An 18,613-nucleotide genomic window follows, 5' to 3' on the forward strand; every position below is an offset into this window, starting at 1 on the left:
TGAGGTGCTAGGTTAGAGCTCCTTTATCAGTGGACACAGATTATCACCATCTACATATCTAGAGATTACATCAGGAGCTGAGACTTTGGGTCACCTCTCAAAGTGATACTTCTACTTTGAGGGCTTGCTTGAGATGAGTCCTTTGATTCTAAGAAAGTCGTTATTATGTTCTTGGTTCGAAGGCATTGGCTATAAAACTTCACACAATTAGGATGGTCTGTCTTTTAGCTCTAAGATTCTCTTAGCCTTGCTTAATAGGAAAGGTGCTCTCATGATTGAAATTCTATCCTACACAAGTCTAAGCATTAGGCTCTTTCTTTTTTAAAATTAATTCTTAAACACTTTGTGCTATTCTAATTTAGGTACTTGATCTCAGCTTCCTTCACTGAGACAAAACCCAATAGCAGTGGATTAACATTATTTTTTATCTTTTTATTTAACTTAAGTGTTTGTATTTAAAAATCTATTTTAGATTCACTCTTCTGTGTCTCAACCTTAAGTCCCTGGGTGATTTTTTTTTCTTTTTGCACTTATCAATTCTAATGCCTGCCAGGTTTTATATTTATTTTGTTAATAGAAAAGAAATGATAAAACAAGTATTGCATTATATGTTCTGCCCATGCAGTGGGAGCTCTTGAGTACTCACATTCTGGCTTATGTAGTTACTTAGTATAAAGGAAGCCATGCTCTTTGAAAAATCAGTTATAAACCAGTATCACTCCAATAAAAAAGAAAATTAAGACTGTACATTTTATAGCACAATAAAAATATTTGAAAATAAAGCTGAGTCAAATGTTTTCTCTTATATTTTAGAAGGAACTTTAGGATTTTTTTTCATCAGCTAAGGATATTTTAAACATTATTTATCACAGTATTCTTGCAGTAGTTTCTTGTTCTGGTTAAGAGAGTTGGGGATATATTGTGACCTTTTAAAAAAATGAAATGTGTTCTGACATGGTGTTGGTTGGAATACCTTTCTGGGTAGATATATGAGAAATAGGGAGAAAAAGAATGCACTCAGCTGGCTTTTGGGGGAAGAAATCATTTTCCTTTTCTCTGTGGGCAAGGGACATAAGATAAAAATAATCAGAATAAGGTCCTTAGGTATCGAGAATTTATTAGAATCAGAGCACTTACTAATTCAGAGCAAATGAGATCTATAGATCGTTAATTGCAGCTTGGTGTCTTTTATAAGAATGCCTCATGTAGTGAGCACATTGTCCCTTCACTAAATGAGTAGTGATTATCAGGGAGATTACTGTGATTTATAAGCTCATTTTCTTCATTTTACTTTACATGTGCCAGACACTGACTCATACAATAGAAAAACAAAACAAGCCTGATTTTTTGAAATTAAATGCTTTATTGATTATTGTTGTTCACACCAGAAAGTTATAATGTATGGGATTGTTGAGTGTATAGTATACAATTTTTTGAAAATGACTTTACTGCAAGCTTTAGATGATGAACTCTGATTTTGGTAGGCTACATTTTTGCCTGAATCTAAAGAGTGCTACCCAAATGGAGTAAAATAATATTTGTTGTTATAGAAGGAGAAATGATTTTCTTGGGTAAAAGATTCTACTCCCTAAAATGTGCTCTTTTCTAAGGTAACACGCAGAATTTTATATCTTAGATTTTTGTGGAGAAAAGGAGCCAGATACAAAAGTGTGATGAGTAATCAGGGAATCTGATCTGCCAGCAACATGCTACTCCTTATTTTTCAATAAATGTTTTTTGGTAGCTTCAGCTATCAAAGGAATTGATTGGATGCTTCAGTTATTTATACATGCAAAGTTAAGTGGAGAATTTGACACAATTATTCTGATTGTAGAGAGGCAGTAAAACATGGTGCTAAGAGCTTGGACTTTGCAGCGAGGCTGCCTAGGTTCTCGTCAGAGCTCTCTGCCAGTGTGACCTTGGACAGTTTATTTAACCTGTCTGTGCTTCGTTTCTTCAGCTACCAGATAGGAGTATTAACATTACTTGGATCATAGGACTAAGGAGTTTATACACATAAATTGCATAAATTAAGCAATCCCCAAACACATAATAAACAGTGACTAAGTACAAGGTATTACCATCATTTAGGCAAAAGAAGTATATCTACAGATTGATGACTGAATTCTGTTGATCATGAAGTAAACCACTCGGGGAATTTTAATATTTTGAGGAAGTTCATTAATTTATATGTAATGCTGTAGTGAGGGGAGGTGTGATGCAGTGAGAAATGAATCTGCCATTTTGAAGAGACTATAGGCTGTACATTAAGACAAAGGTTCCTGTTCCAGCTCTGTTACCTGTTGGTGCCTGAAGTTTCACCCTCAGTTTCTCCATCTGTTAAATGGGAACAATATGCCTATAAGGAATATCGAGTACTTAGCACGATACATAGGAGCCAGAAAGCCATTTGGCAGCTGTCTTGCATCAGCTTGACAACTGGAGGCCTACCTTTTCCAGATCTCTCTCTCAGGATCAGAGTGAGAGAAATTGATCAGGACAGTCAACCCACTGGTTTTTAGTTTTCCTTTTTGTTTTGAAAGTGAGGAGCGCAGGCTGAGTGAATCACCCCAGACAGATTTTAGAATTAATTCCAACTAGAACCAATCCATGCACTAGGGTTAGACACTGGAGTACAAATTCAAGTTCGACTCTGTACCTTACACTCTGCTACATTTTCTCTATGGTAGGTATTGTGATTCTGCATTTAAAAAATAATAGGCTTGGAGAAACTTAAGAAACTTGTCCAAAGTAACAACAATGACAAAGTGAAGTCTGTCTTTTTGGCCTTGAGATACTCAGGAGTTCTGGAACTAGAGAAATACCATAGATCTAGCTGCTATATCAAAAATACTGTAGAAACTTTAAGAAATTACATACTGTGAGAATACTGCAAGAAATTACAGGCTGTACTTAGGCACACTGCCAGACAGCCAGAGGTGTGGGGTGAATGGATCCTGTGCCCTGTGGACACATTGTAGCACCTTACATTTCTGAGGATTTATCTCAGAGTCTGGGACTACATGATCCTGAAGGAGAGGGCAAATGACTCCCGTGACAGGAGGGCCACTGCAGTGACACAGCCTCACAATTTGTTCCAAAGAGTCTCCCCTGGCCCGCCCCATCCTCTGCAGTACTTTAAATGGCCCCCTGGAGTTTGCAAATGTGAAGCTTTAATGTACAGCTCTAAGTGCTTTTGCTGTCTAATTTGTTATCATGGAATGACCAAGTAATATGAATGGTGAGCAACAGGAAGCCTTAAGTTAGGTTTATAGAAGTACTGGCAGTATTTATGTGGAAACTTTCTGTACTCTGAATTTCATTAAAATAAATCATAGCTTAATAAGCATTCTGTTGTGCTTCGAAGGGTCCAGGAAAATGAAGGAGAATAGTATCACTCAGTTGGAAACAAGGTTTGCAAACAAGATGTCTCTGTCACTAGGTTCTGCCAAAAGCTTTCATATATATAACAACTTTTTTGGAGCACAGGACAAATTGTATGTTAGATACTTCCACTCCTGTGTGAGAGTGAATTTTTGAAGCTAGTAAAGTCAGGGTTTGATTCCATCAAACTGATTGCTCTTCAAGGCTGCATTAAAGGCAAACATTTTACATCATACTTGATGTCTACATTTTTTATGTATATCAGATTTGTTACTATCAGGGAAAAGGGGACACAGTTGGGGCCAAATTGCTTATTCTCTTTAATCGTGTACAAAGTTGCCTGTTTGGTTAAAAAAAAAATCCTCTTATCTGCATTTGCAAGCTTGCTTGAATCCAGAACTATCCTTTCATCAGGCATGTGTCTCACTGGACTGTCAAAATTTGTGAGTTAAATGGAAATTTTTAATATCCCAAGGACAGATTGTTCTTTTATTCTAGCTTGTGAGACAGTGTCACATTTAAAATGGACGATGTAATCATTTGTCATTCCCTTTAAACTTTGTTTCCCATATCTTTTTGTGATGTTTGGTAATATTTAAAGTGGGTTGGACCAAGTATAAAATCCCAGCTCTGTATGAAATCTTAGAATATCTATTAAATGCTTAAGTTCATATCACCTTAAATCAAACAAAAACACACTTGAAAAGTTTTATTTAAACTTTTTCCTTCTCTTGGGTATCTGTTCACATAACATACACCATTACTACAATCTCATTGGTTAACTTTACTTGATTACACAAACAAATTATAACAGTTAACCACACTGTAAACAAATAATGCAGAGAAGAGTATAGAATAAAAAAATGAAAGTCACATTTCACTTACCTTAGTCCTTAAACCTTGCAATCATTATTGGGCCATTTAAAACCATGAAATGAAGTCCCTCCCATGTATCCATTTAACTCTTTCAACATAATATACATACATAAAATACGAATACAGTTTTAGATTATGCCTATTGGACAACAGATTTTCTTCACTTAAAAATAAGTCTTTGGCGTATCTTTCCATTGAAACACACCTAATTTTTGAAATTGCTGCATAGATTTTAAAATATAGGTGTTACATTGTGCTAGCCACTCCTCTCCTGATGGATATTTAGATGGTTTCTCTTTTTCTACTCTTCTGAATAACGTGGACATGAGCAGCCATTAAAAAATTTATACTCCATGTGCCTTTTGGGGCAAATTGGATGGGTCTTGAGAAGAGAATCTGAGTGAACTGAGGCAGAAAGTGAAAGACAGTTACTGGATGTTCTCACTCATTTGAGAAATATGAATAACCAAAGAAAATCGATTGTCAAAACAATACTTGTTAGTTGTTGTTAAAATTATACTTAGCCCTCCCTTGTGGCCCAGCAGGTTAAAGCACAGCACTGAGAAGCTTAAGCCACTTCCTCATGAGTTCATCCCCGGCTGCCCCGGAAGTGACCGCATGGCGTGGCAGACCTCTCCTGACGCGCCCGCTGCTCCCCTCAGCAGTGTACTTCGTCGATCTGCCTGTTCTGCTCCCCACTCTGTCTCTGGTGAAGCCTCTCGCCGCCCCTGAGCCTCTGGCCTGTACCCCAGTTCTGTATGCACAAATAAATAAATCTTAAAAAAAAAAAAAAAGACATATCCCCTGAAGCAAAGTGGACTTGAGAAGATGAACAGCCAGGACTACATCAAATTAAAAAGCTTCTGTTCAGCAAAAGAGACAGTAACCAAAACAAAGAGACACCCCTCTGATTGGGAGAAAAATTTTGCCCACATTACTACTGATAAGAGACTGATGACAAAGATCTACAAAGAGACGTCAAAACTCAACAAATACAAAGGAAACAATCCAGTCAAAAAAATGGGCAGAAGAACTGAAAAGCTATTTCTCCATAGAGGAAATGCAAATGGCCATCAAGTATATGAAAAATGTTTAACATCACAAGTAATCAGGGAAATGCAGATCAAAAGCATAGTGAGATACCACCTCACACCAGTGAAAATGGCTCAGAATAAAAAACAGGAACAATAAATGTTGGTGAGGTTGTAGAGAAAAAGGAACTCTTCTATACTGCTGGTGGGAATGCAAACTAGTACAACCACTATGGAAAGCTGTGTGGCAGTTCGTCAAACTACTGAAAATGGAGCTGCCATATGACCCAGGAATGCCACTCCTAAGAATCTACCCAAACAACACAAAAACATTATTTCAAAAGGGTACCTGCATCCTTACATTTATTACGGCACTATTTATAATCGGTAAACTATGGAAAGAACAGAAATGCCCAAGAATAGATAACTGGATCAAGAAGATATGGTGTATATGTACACAGTGGAATATTATTCTGCAATCAAAAAGATAAGCTCATGCATTCACAGCAACATGGATGGAGCTGGAAGGGATTATGCTCAGTGAAATAAACCAGAAAGAAAAAGGAAAATATTGGATGGCTTCACTTTGAGGAAGGATGTAGGGGAACCAAAGAAGGTTATCAGGGGGAAAAAAAAAACAATAAAGCAAGAAACAAAATTAACAGGCAATTCTAAATCAGAGACATTCTGCTTATTTGAAAGAAGATGCTATGAAACAAAGGGATATTCATAGAACTTGTTTTTTTGGCGATGAAAACAAATAATAGCTATATTAAAAATGCTACCAGAAGGGATAATATTTTTGAGGCTATCTCCCAAAAATTGTAGCAAAAAAAGACAAAGAGATTGAAATGGGGGGGGAGTAAAATTACAGGACTCTTCAAAAATGTCTAATATCCTACTAAAAGGAATTAGGAAAGAAGAGAATAGAGAGAGGGAAAAAAATCATCAAAAACTTTATTCAAATGTATTTTCCACAACTGAAAGACATGACTTTCTAGATTGAAAAGACCTAGGAACAGATAAAGATCCTCTCTAAGACACATCATCAGGAAATTCCACAACATTAAATAAATAGGGGGGGAGGGGAGAGAGAGTTTTTTTTGTGTACTTTCTAACTTTCTCTTTCTCTCTCCCTCCCTCCATTCTTGCATATGATTCAATGTTTTAACCACAAATCTCTCATCTTTCCCAGCCTTTTATTGACTTAACTTTTGTTTCAATTTTTATCACTAGTTGTTTGATACTTGGAGGTGCTATTTGTTCTGTTCTATTTAACTATCTTTAAAAATTGCTCCAAATTGAAATTAACCATTGAAAGGTGACTTTAGAATTGAGGCATTCAGAAGGCCAGGAGGAGGTGCAAGAACCAAGGGGGGGTGCAGTGGACTGTGGTGGAGGACGCTGGGTGCTTCGGTGGATGGAGCTCTATGCCAACAACCTGAAGGCGGAGGGCCTGTGCTTCTAGAATACACACAATGGTGTAAACCATCATTATCTCAATTCTAAAAAATGTTCTGCCACTTCTAGAATCAACTAATATGACTATCCTTCTTTTACAGTATTTTCACAGTTAAAAGAAAATCTAAGAAACATTTTCATGGCAGATTTTATTAATATTGTGTATGTAAATTATTAAGTAGCCTTTGTAATTTTGTTTTAATAACTCATTCTATTGAATTTTTATAATACAAGCTTTTGATATTGTTATCCCCCTATTATGAACAGTTTTGGCTTTTTGAAAGCTTGATTATGATATCCAGAGCTGTAATTAATATTTTTGTATCCACGGAGTTTTAATTTCATCTCCTAATTTTAGGACTCATTCTCCAGACTGAGTTCATGGGGCAGTACAACCTTCTCTTTCTGAAGTTTTATCTCCCTGGATAACATTCTTTTCTGTACACAGTATAAGGGGATTGTAGAGACAATGTAGTGTGTTGAGTGAGGTGATGATAGAGAACGGGCTGGATGACTGACACAGGTAGAAAGCAGAGAAGACCTCAGTGAGATCCAGGGAACTAGAAACTTCAGTTAGACTGTGTTTGGAAACGAGGGGGATTTAAGAAGAAAAAGGGAATGGGGGAAGCTATAATGATGTCCTTTGTTCATTTATTTGTAGAGGGCAGGTAATAACAGTCACAGGAGAGTAAAAACTGACAGATTCTGCAAAGGGGTTGCAGAACTCATCTTTGTAACTGAATAGCTGGGCCTGCATCCATTCAACATTTGGGTTGAATTTCTTACTGTAAGGTTCAGAGAGGACATTTTCACTGACTGTCATAAGATTATAGATGGAAATAAGTTAGTAATAGTTCAGAAGGCTGTTCAGTAATGCCTGTTTGTGCGCTTCCTTTAAATACTTCAAATTCTAAATATCTTCTAAAATTATTTAAAGAGTAGAGTAATTTTCTTCATTTTAGATAAACAACTTTGAAAGTGGGCCTTTTATGAGTTGAATTGTGTCCCACAAATTTATATGTTGGAGTCCTAAGCCCTGGTACGTGAGAGTGTGGCTTTATTTGGAAATAGTGTCATTGCAGATGGAATTAGTTAAGAAGAGAGCAACGCTAGATTAGGTAGCCCTTAATCCAACGTGATCGGTGTCCTTACACAGGCGTGAACACATACTGGAGAATGCTAAGTGACAATGGAGACAAGTCGAGGAGCTGTAGCAACAGTCAGGGATCACCAAAGACTGACCACCACTACCGAAACTAGGAAGAATCAAGGAAAGGATTCTCCAAGGTCTGAGAGGAATCCTGGCTCTGCTAACAACTTGATTTTGGAGTTCTAGCCTCCCTGACTGTGGGAGGGTAAATTTCTGTTGTTTTAAAGATTCTGTGTGCTACCTTGTTATAGCTGTAGGAAGTGAACGTAGAAACCATTTGTTTGACTAGAAGGCTGTGACTGAAGCATCCCAGCCAAACAGGCTGGCTTAGCCTAAGTGAGACAGTAAATAGTCTTTTCAGTGTGGAAGTGTTACTGTAACTACTAAGTCAAAATTATGACAAGTCCTGAAGGGATATCAAGATGGAGAGAAACTGCTACCTCTGTACTGACAAATTATTGCCTGCACACTTCTTTGCCCAGCTTACCGAGGAGGGGGGTACGGAAAATTGAATCACACAGAACTGCGTATTCCATTATATTCTAGGAACTTGGAGCATAATGGCACAGCATTTATATTAAACCATGTGAAGTTGCCAATTTTTTTTTTTTTGTAGAAGGTTAGTTAAATAGGGACAACTTTATGTTTCTGTTTGGGTTCTGTTAAGTTATTGAGTGAATGATTTACAACATAATGTGATTCAAAAGCAAAGGATCACACAACAGTGAGTTTTGTATGGTTTAACTTGATAGTCTATTCTGGAACATAAAAGGTAACATTATACAGATTTTAAACAGTAAAAGGTACCATATAATAAACTTCAATTAAGAACTGTTGCATCATACAGGATGGGAGAAATTAAGGATGAGGTGGAGAGTGATGGCTATTTGGGTGGGTAGTGAAGGGACTAATCTCGTTGGAAATGCAAGTCCACATGCAGGAGGGGAAATTCCTGAAGAGTATCTTGGGGCTATATTAAGAAAGATCTTCAATGCTAGACTAAGGTGTTACTATTTATTCTTATCAAATTAGGCAGCGAGTTGTTTGAAGGAGAGGATGTGAAGTGATAACTTACAAAACTTGATTGGGCATGTATTTACTTAGCAGATCTTTGTTGAGGTTATTTTTGTGTGAAGGGGATTAGAAGGTATGGTACCGAAGGCCTGGAAACCAATGAAAAGTCATTCATGGGTAACTGTGTTGTGAGCATGATACAACTGTGATGTTATTCAACTGGAGTGGCAGAGCTGAAATGGAAAATTTAAGGTGGTTTGGAGAATACCTGAGCATCCTTAGAAGGAGCTAGAGTCAAAGATGATCACTTGTTTTGCATATGAGTGAATTTTAAAACAGCATTAATAGCAAAAATGGAGAGGACAAGAGATGTCTGCCGTGCCATGTGGGTCACCTCCGGGGCAGGCGGGGATTGAACTTATGCTGAAGTGGCTTAGTTTCTACTCTACGGAGTAGGTAGTTAATACTTGTTTCTCTGGTGAAGCACTGACAATTTTTTGGAAACACTGAAAAAATGTAAAATGAATCCAAACATTTAGTAGAAGAGTGTAGTAGTTCATTGAAACTTCTGGAATTCTGGTTGTTTCATTTTGTTGCACCATAACTTTCATCAAGTGAAAACCAGATGGCTAATAGCACAAGTCAGATTTTAAAAAATGCAGCTATGTTCGTAAAAACGAGTCATTGGCTATTAGCAAGCAGCCTTCTTCTTTGTTAAAAAAAATAATTGTTAAACTCTATTGTGAAAATTCCTCCCCAGTCTCCAAAATCCAATCTGGTAAATTTGCTGTGGTTTCCTTCAACTTGCTTATTTTTTTCTTTCTTTCTTTAAACAGAGTTAAAGAGGCTCCCCCCACCCCCTAGCACTTAAACTATGGAGAGACAAGAATGATTGGATCCTCACACAGCCTTGTGGACACCCTGCTTAGGCAGCACCAGGAGCCACCAGGTAGCCTGAACGAATTCATTTCTTTCATGCAGCAGCTGGCATCACATTCCAGATCTGAAATTCCCAGGGTTCCTTGATATTCATGATTTCTTTTTTTTTTTAAGATTTTATTTATTCATACAGAACTGGGGTACAGGCCAGAGGTATGGGGGTGGTGAGAGGCTTCACCGAGACAGAGTGGGGAGCAGAACAGGCAGATCAACGAAGTATACTGCTGAGGAGAGCAGCGGGCGGGTCAGGAGAGGTCTGCCGCGCCATGTGGTCTCCTCCGGGGCAGGCGGGAATCGAACTCATGCTAAAGTGGCTTTAGCTTCTTAGTGCTGTGCTTTAACCTGCTGCACCACCAGGGAGGGCCCATCTTCATGATTTCTTACTTGACAATGAAAAGAGGGCTACCAAGTGGATTCTGCATTTAGCACACAAGAATGCCAATCATGATGCGTGGTGTTATGAATTACAGCTAACAGACCTTGTACAGTATTGTACAGAAAGACACTTTGCCCTCTTGTTTGTGAAGGTTGATAACCACAAGAGTTAGGAGTAGGGCATTGCTATTTCCTTTTCTCATTTCAAATTGTGTTTATCAAGTTACATAGTATTGGAATCAGTTAGCATTCAAGATAGAGGTATCAGCTGTTAATAAAATAGCGGGGGAAGTGCATTTTATTGGCCATTTTTTCATTATTACATGTAAGGATTTGTGGCAAAATGACATTTTAAAAACTTGCTGTATTTTCTTTAAGTCCATATCCTTGATCCTTGATTTATATTTAAATTTGTGGGTTTAATTTTGGCACTCAGTTTTTCTTCTCTGAATCAAACATCTGCTATTAAGAAAAGCAAATCATGTTGGGGGAGGGCAGACTTATTTTGGTGGACCATCATCGTAACAGTGCCTTATTTGAACTTTTCACTTGGCATTTTGTGTATTTCTGTATGCTGTCGTCCCTAGCTGTGAATGAAGAGATCCCATCAGTAATAACTAGGTGACTAAAATTGGGTGAGGACTCCAAGGACTTTGCCTGATGTGAGTTCTCACTAACGTCTCGCTGTCGTGGAGGTATCTGTGTGGGCTTCTTGCAGGGAGCTGAGATAGAGAGGAAGAGACGACAGTGAGGCCAAGTAAAGAGAAGAGAAACAAAAGCACAAGCTTTTGATTGTTTTTGATTGTTTTATCATTGACCCACTTTTATTCAAGTTCTGATGAGTGAATGATGAGCCAATGAAGGGTGACTTTGTGGGACTTCACGATCATCATGATTTCTATATTTCTAAGGGGTTGTCTTCTGTTAGCTCAGGAAGACAGCAGTATTCACATATCTGAGGGCAGTCCTTGAGAAATCTGCAGGAACGCTCAGACGTTTATCTGGCAACCTTTGGCTGTTGAAAAGTTTTCATATGCAAACTTCCATTCGTTGTTCATTCTAGAGCAGAGCAATTGCTGTACAGGTGAATAAAGATTTTTTTTCCCTCTCTACACATCACTGCCCTCAGGTGTTCTCCTGCCCTGCCAAAACCACAGCAGATACTTAGAATGTGCCAGACAATGGTAGTTAGTTCATTGGTGTATATCCCAAGTGCTCACCCCTGAGTCCTCACCTAGCTTTGGCAGCTAAAGGACAACTCGCTCCTTGGTGGTAGCAGACACTGGCGAGCTTTCCCAGCACAGCAGCAGTCACGGGCGGGCCAGCACTCTTGAATAACTGGCACGCTGGGGTGGTAGTGAACATGCAGTGAGCACAGGTCCATTAGTGTAACACCACATCATGGGCCAATTCCACTTTAATTCATTGCAGGAGCTGTGGGAAATGAAACGTCCTGTCATTCGCCATGGACCAAACATACAGAACTTGATAGATGCAACACACAGGCAGAGCCGTCAGTATTAGCTCCTGGGTCTGGTGGGTGTTACAATGCAGAAGAGTGCTCAGGCTTCCCCTGACAGTAGCGAATCAAGTTTCTCCTCATGATCCCAAGAAAAGTGGTGAGCCCTCCACTTCAGTGGCTTTCCCCCTTTCCTCACCTCAGACACCCCTGAAATTCATGAATAGACACCCTATCCCCTGATTTTCCTCCAAAGACTTGAGACCCTGTAATACATGTAAAGTAGCAACCCCAAGTTGCGGGAGGACACTCAACAGCTGCCTTGTTCGCTCACTCGTGATTCATTCCTGCAGACCAGCCTCAGGTCACATGCGGGTCAGATTTGTGCTTTAGAGTCATTGTGATGATTAAATGTTCTCAGTGTCTGCTATCTCTCCGGAAGTGTTCAATCTGTTCATTTGAAACTTGAGAATGCCAGTGGGTTTCTCAGAGTGCCTCAGAGAGAAGCAAGGACATTTCCATACTCATCACTGCAGGTGCCAGGGTGGCATTTGGCTCAAACAAAAACCTAAAGGTTTCTCATCCTTTATGTGGACAGATTTTTTCTGTTTCACTGTATGTTCTTGAGACCTGTACGCGTTCCATGCCTTAATCTCCAAGCCTGTGAATGCATCTAATTTCAGAACCAGATGCACCTTCGTTCGGTCTCAGTCCTGCCACCTCCTAGCTGTTTGGCTTGGAGGTACTGAACTAAGCCTCCTCATTTCTCATCTTAACACCTTCCTCACAAGGGTTACAAAAAGAATTAATGGGATAAAGTAAATAATGAGAAGCACAGAGCATGCTACAAATAAGGTGAAGAAGGTTCCCTTCTCCCTACTTTGCATTTGTTAAATAGGTTTATAATTCAATATGAATATACATTCATTATAATTCAATGTAGACATCTTGGAGAGATGTCTGAAGTTTGCTAAATATGAATATTATTTTCCCAAAGTTGTGAGGTTCCTTAATCTAAACACTTGGGACTGTGCATTGTGTTTTGTCTGCAGCAAGGGTGTGCGATTGTGTGTGTGTGTGAACTGGAAATACATCTACTGGGATGTGACAGCGCCCAGGTCCTAACTCAACTAACAGCTCCTGTTCACCCAATTTGAGAAGTCAACTGAAGGCAAGAATTGGGTCCAGTGTTTGATATTTGTATAATCCAGGCAAGAAACAGCCCAGGCAAGAAATAATTTTATTTTCCTTTGAAGCCAGGCTGTCAGGGAGCATCATATTTATAAAACATTCCTTCACACCAGCTATAAAGTTTAAAGCAGGCACAAAGAGGTATATTTCCTTTAAACTTACTGTAAATAGCAACGATGGGAAATAGAAAGCCCTTATTGCAGCTTCAGTGTTCCATCTATTGTGAAAGTGGAGCCTAGAGACGAAAACACATTTATGTCAATCTTCAGGAAGCGAGTTTTGAGGCTGAATTATCCAGATAATTGCCCTAATTTTTCATCCGGGCCTGTGATTGTTTCCTTTCTGCTGCCTTATAGAGTGTTGCCGTTTTTTTTCTTTGTCCTCATCATTTTGCACTTCCTGACATCCTCTGTGTCAGCTGGTCATGCTATTGACTTTTATTTTGGTGGCGGTCACTTCTGTAAGAACGGCCCTTGAGCTTCTGATTGCCCTTAGTGGTAAGGAATTCAAATACAAGTGTGTGACAGACGCTGTTGAGAGTGGGGAGGGCTGGCTGGTGGAGAGGTGAATCATGATGTGAAAGCTGTAGAACTCAACCCCTCAAACACCCACTCCAATTTTGGCTCTTTGACAATGCTGTCTCTTTGAGAAAGAAGAACAGTTTGATCTGAATTCTTATTAGGTTCTGAGCCACCAAATTAGAATCTAATAAGCTCATTTGGAAGGGTTTTGAATTAGCTTAAAACAGACCCACGCTGAGCTCATGAAGGAGACCCTCCTACTCTTTCCAGGCAACCTGTAGTTTGTAGACTTAATTTTCAAAGTCTCTTCTGTCTCTTTTCTTACTTACACTTGTGCTCTTTTCTCCTGTCCGATGGACTACTCACGATATCTTACACTTTTAGGGCAAACAGTACCAGATCTTGCTTGTAAGTTTCCTTAAAAATATCATAAGTTTAGAGAGAAAAGAAAGATATTCTTCAGTATGAGAAAAACTTAGTTTCTGGATTCTCCCAGTTTGGCATTCTCTGAAGTACTAGTTACCTTTGAAGACTGTTTGGTACACATAAAAATGCTCCCAAAATACTGAAATAAGTCATGACCTTGCCTGTAGATGTAAATAAATGAAAAATTGTTTAGTTACCTAAGAGTCTGGGGAAGGAGAGGGAACAAAGAGTGTCAAGACAGCCTGTTGGGCCGTTGAGGAAAGAAAGAAAGTCAAGTAGGGAGAGTCAGTGGAGAAGCAACTTGCTGAGCTTTGGGGCCTCCTCTGGCTAGTGCAGTCTTCATGTGTCAGAGAATATCATTTTGTATCTGTGCATACTTGCCCATAGGATAAATTCCAGAAGTGCAGCTGCATGGTCAAAAGGTGTGTGGATTCTTAATATCCATAGTTGTTGCCAGGTTACTTCCTGTAAAGGTGGTGTTGATTTACACTTGAAAGAGCAATGTATTCATAGGATTTATTTTTTTAAGATTTATTTATTTATGCACACAAGAACTGGGGTGTAGGCCAGAGGTGCAGGGGGTGAGGGGATTCACCAGAGACAGAGTGGGGAGCAGAATGGGTAGATCTACTGAACTACACTGTTGAGGGGAGCAGCAGGTGAGACAGGAGAGGTCTGCTGCACCCCGTGCGTCAGCTCCCTGGTGGGAATTGAACTCATGCTTATGTGGCTGCGGATAGCTTCATAGCACTGAGCCATTAACACCTCGTCAACAGGGAGGCCCTGAATTCGAAGAATTTATAAACCTGTTTTTTCATTGTCTTTTAACATCCCATGCTATAGGCAATTATGTTAGTACAATGTCATTTCTTGTAAATGACTTGTTTTACTCGGAAGCTTTTGTTATCTAATATTGATGTTCTTCAATGATTATGCAGGACTCTTGGTGGATTTAACATCCTAAAGAGTCATCTTTCCTCAGCTCAGTGAACATTTTCTCTTTTATTTTGTTGTCTTTTGTTTCAACTCATTTTCTCCTCTCTGTTTGAAACCCTGTTAAGATTGTGTTGGGACCACTGAATTTACCCAAACCTTTTAGTTTTTTCATATACCCTTTGATGTATCCTTCTACATCATACGAGGATAAATCAGGAGACTCCCAGATTTCATTTTACTGCTTTTTGTTATCACAGCACATTCTCTGATTTTCCAAGTTGCCATGATATTTTAAATTTTCAAGTATTGTATTGCTACCTTTTTTTTTTTTTTTAAGAAGCCAGCTATTTCTAGAGGGTTATATACTTGGCTGAAAGTTTATTCAACTTTTCTCCTATCTTCCGTATTAAGTGATACCTTTTTCTGACTGTTGAGTTTGGTGGTTTTCTTTCATTCTACTGATTTTCCACAAATATGTAAGTGTCCTGGTGTTGCTAGTTGAATGCTAGATGCTGGTCTAAATTGGTCAGTATTAGGAAAGCAGAGTTTCTACAGGCTAGGGAGGAATCCTTGCTTCCATGGCCATGAGTAGACGATCTGATGGTAGGGTTTCAATCCAGCACTTCGTCCGGAGACAGAGGCTGTAAGACTTCAGCCTTCCAGGAGGGTGTGGGTGGAGTTACCTCACAGGTTGCAGGCCCTTTTCCTCCCACCTTCTCCTTGCGCCCCAACCCCAGTAACACTTGCAGGAGCCTTATCAGAACTCTGGTGTTAGTGTAGGGTTGGGTCCAAATGCTGTAGCCTTTAGAGCAAACACCAAGGCATGTGTCTGTGGTGAGGGGCTCAGTCCAGCTTTATTTCATTCCTAAATTGATCACTTGACTGTGTTGTTACTCTGCTTCCTTTTCTCAGCCTCCATGGTTTCTGACTTGGGGATTAGTTCAGGCTTCTTCTGAGAGAATTAAAATTTTTCTACATTTTTTTCCCCTTATGTCTTGACAGGTTTACAAATTCCTCTACATTTTTGAGATTTTCTGTCAATTTGAGTTGTTTTAGGGATTTCCTCACTGTTCTGGTCTTCTGGTGATAACTACAGCTTTCCAGTGCTAATGAGGACTTGGTTGGATTATTTTATTTCTCCTGTATTTTCAATTAAAAACCAGAAGGCTGTGTATGTGTTTTCTATTACTGATGACATATTTTTGGTTTTTCAACTTTGTAACTATTTTAAGAAAAAATCTAATACACCTTTCCTAGCTTTTGTGAGGTATAATTGGTAAATATAAATTGTACATATTTAAGTTGCACAACACGATGTTTTGATGTATGTATACATTGTGTAATGATTACCACAATCAGGCTGATTAACACACATCACTTTCACATTGTCGTCATTTTGCATGTGTAGTGAAACACTTGAGATTTACTCTTCAAGTAAATTTTGAGTATTGGATAAAATATTGACTGTAGGTACTATGCTGTGCGTTCAATTTCTAGAACATATTTCAGCTATATAATGGAAGTATTTTCCCCTTTGACTAACATCTCTCATTTTTTTCTCCTCTAAGCCCCATGTCAACCACTGGTCTACCATCTGCTTGTGTGAGTTTGACTTTTTCAGATTCCACATTTAAGTGAGATTACGCAGTATTTGTCTTTCTGTGTCTGGCTTATTTCACTTAGCATAACATTTCCCAGGTTCATCTATGCTTTTGCAAATGACAGAATTACCTTCTTTTTTAAAGAATCCCATTCTATCTTCTTTATCCACTACATCTTCTTTACCTCTTCTTCATCTGTCAGTGGATACTTACAGTGGTCCCATGCCTTAGCTGATAGGAATACCGCTGCAGTGAATATGGGGGTGTAAATATTTCTTTAAAGTTATTGAGGTAAATCTCACATTTTAAAGGCCAGTCCATCTCTCTGTAATTTCTGAGGTAATATTTAAAATTCTTCTTGGACTTCCCTGGTGACTCGATGGGCTAAAGTGTACTATGAAGCTGTCCACAGCCACTGCAGCATGAGTTCGATCCCCTGCCAGGGAGGTGACCCACATGATGTGACAGGCTTCTCCTGTCTCCTCGCTGCTCCTCTTAGCAGTGTATTTCAGTGCATCTGCCTGTTCTCCTCCTGCTCCATCTCTGGTGAATCCTCTCACCTCTTGCACCTCTGGCTAGTACCCCAGTTCTTGTATACATAAATAGATAATCTTTAAAAAACAAATAAAATAACATTCTTCTTTACATAAACTATATCTAACCATAAATTTAGGTCACTAATTGTGAAATTGGTAGTTATACAGATGAGTTGCAGTGCCAGAATTTTACCACGATGGCCCTTACTTCTCCATAATCTAATTGTCATCACTTAGATTCTCACTTCACAGGTAAAATGCCAAACCTGGGTAGATGTTGTCTGCTGTACTTTCTAACCATGATTTATGCTAAAAAACAACTACTTACTTGCTCTTTATTACTGTAACTTTCTGAAAGAACTTGCTATTTGTCACCTTCCACAGTTTAGACTGAGGAACCAGACCAAACCATGCACTCACGGACTCTCATTGTTCTGTGATAATATATTGCTCTAAGATTAGGTTGCAGCTTTATTAAGAATCCCTATGACCTTTTGAAGAATTGCTCCATTTTTGTAAAGTAGGCAAAGCCTTTTAAATCTATGAGAGATGCTAAAATTATGATTGATTTTTATGCTTTTACGCTCTCCAATCTTTTTTCTCATTTTGAACTGGAAAACATATTGACTTTTTTTGGTGGAGATGTAGGAACATTCATATTTATTTAGCTGGAGAGGGAAGATTATGATTTTGAAATTTCAAAGCCACTTCTTAGTCAAAGGGTAATAGAATTTTAGAGCGCAGAGGTATTTCCAGATAGTTTTGTGGTGATGTGTAAAGAGCAGAGAACTGAAGTAAAAAACCCAAGGTGGAGTCCAGCTTCCTATTTCTCTAGGGTTTGACCCAACTAAAATTACATAAATTCTTTAAACTGTATTTTTTCATCTGAAATAAAGAGAATCCCTGTGAATTTGTTTTGCTTTATTGTAAAGATCAAATGATACCATGTACACAACGTATATCGGTCAGTGTGAGCCGCTGCAAATGTACAGTTTTTTTTTTTTATGATGGAAAGATAAATTTTTTGTTTAGCGAGTGATTTACCTAACCTCACCAGCTTATCAGTGGTAGAATCCGGTCTCCTAAATTAACCCAATAATCTTCCACTAGAGTTTAAATTTTAAAAGTTGCTCATCTGCCTAGCAGGATGCCCAGAGAACGTACCAGAATTGTAAATTTAGACCATTTTCCATAAAGACACAAAATTTTGAATCTTAATAATGCCTTTTCCTGGGTAAGAGGACACAGCCAGCTTATTTTGACTTCTTTGTTCAGCCTGTAGTGGTGGAAAAAGCACCTAAAACTGACTCGGTTTTGTACTATTTTGCTATGATAAAACCCAGACTTAGAGTGGTATTTCTTTGCCTTGAATCTGCTGCTTATCATAACCTCAGAAGCTTCTTCTGCGGGCCTTTTCTATCATTATTGATCAGGATCCAGTCATCACAGAAATGGCTTTTATTTTTGTTTCTTATTTATTAAACAACTTGGAGTTCCCCACTCTTTTTTTTTTTTTTTTTGGCCAAATGACTGTGAAATTCTTGATTGCTTTGTTTCTTTTTATAGCTGCTTCCACAAAGTATCAAAAACAGCTCAAGGATGACTTTCTGACATAGTCTAAGGTCTGCTGGAACAATGCTGTGCAATTCTCTTCTCAAGATAATGAAAAGGAAGCTGAATGCTTCATGTTTAATAGAATCATTTAGTTTCATT

Source organism: Condylura cristata, unplaced genomic scaffold (genome assembly GCF_000260355.1).
Source record: "Condylura cristata isolate star-nosed mole 26May11 unplaced genomic scaffold, ConCri1.0 scaffold00027, whole genome shotgun sequence".
Classification (NCBI taxonomy): Eukaryota; Metazoa; Chordata; class Mammalia; order Eulipotyphla; family Talpidae; genus Condylura; species Condylura cristata.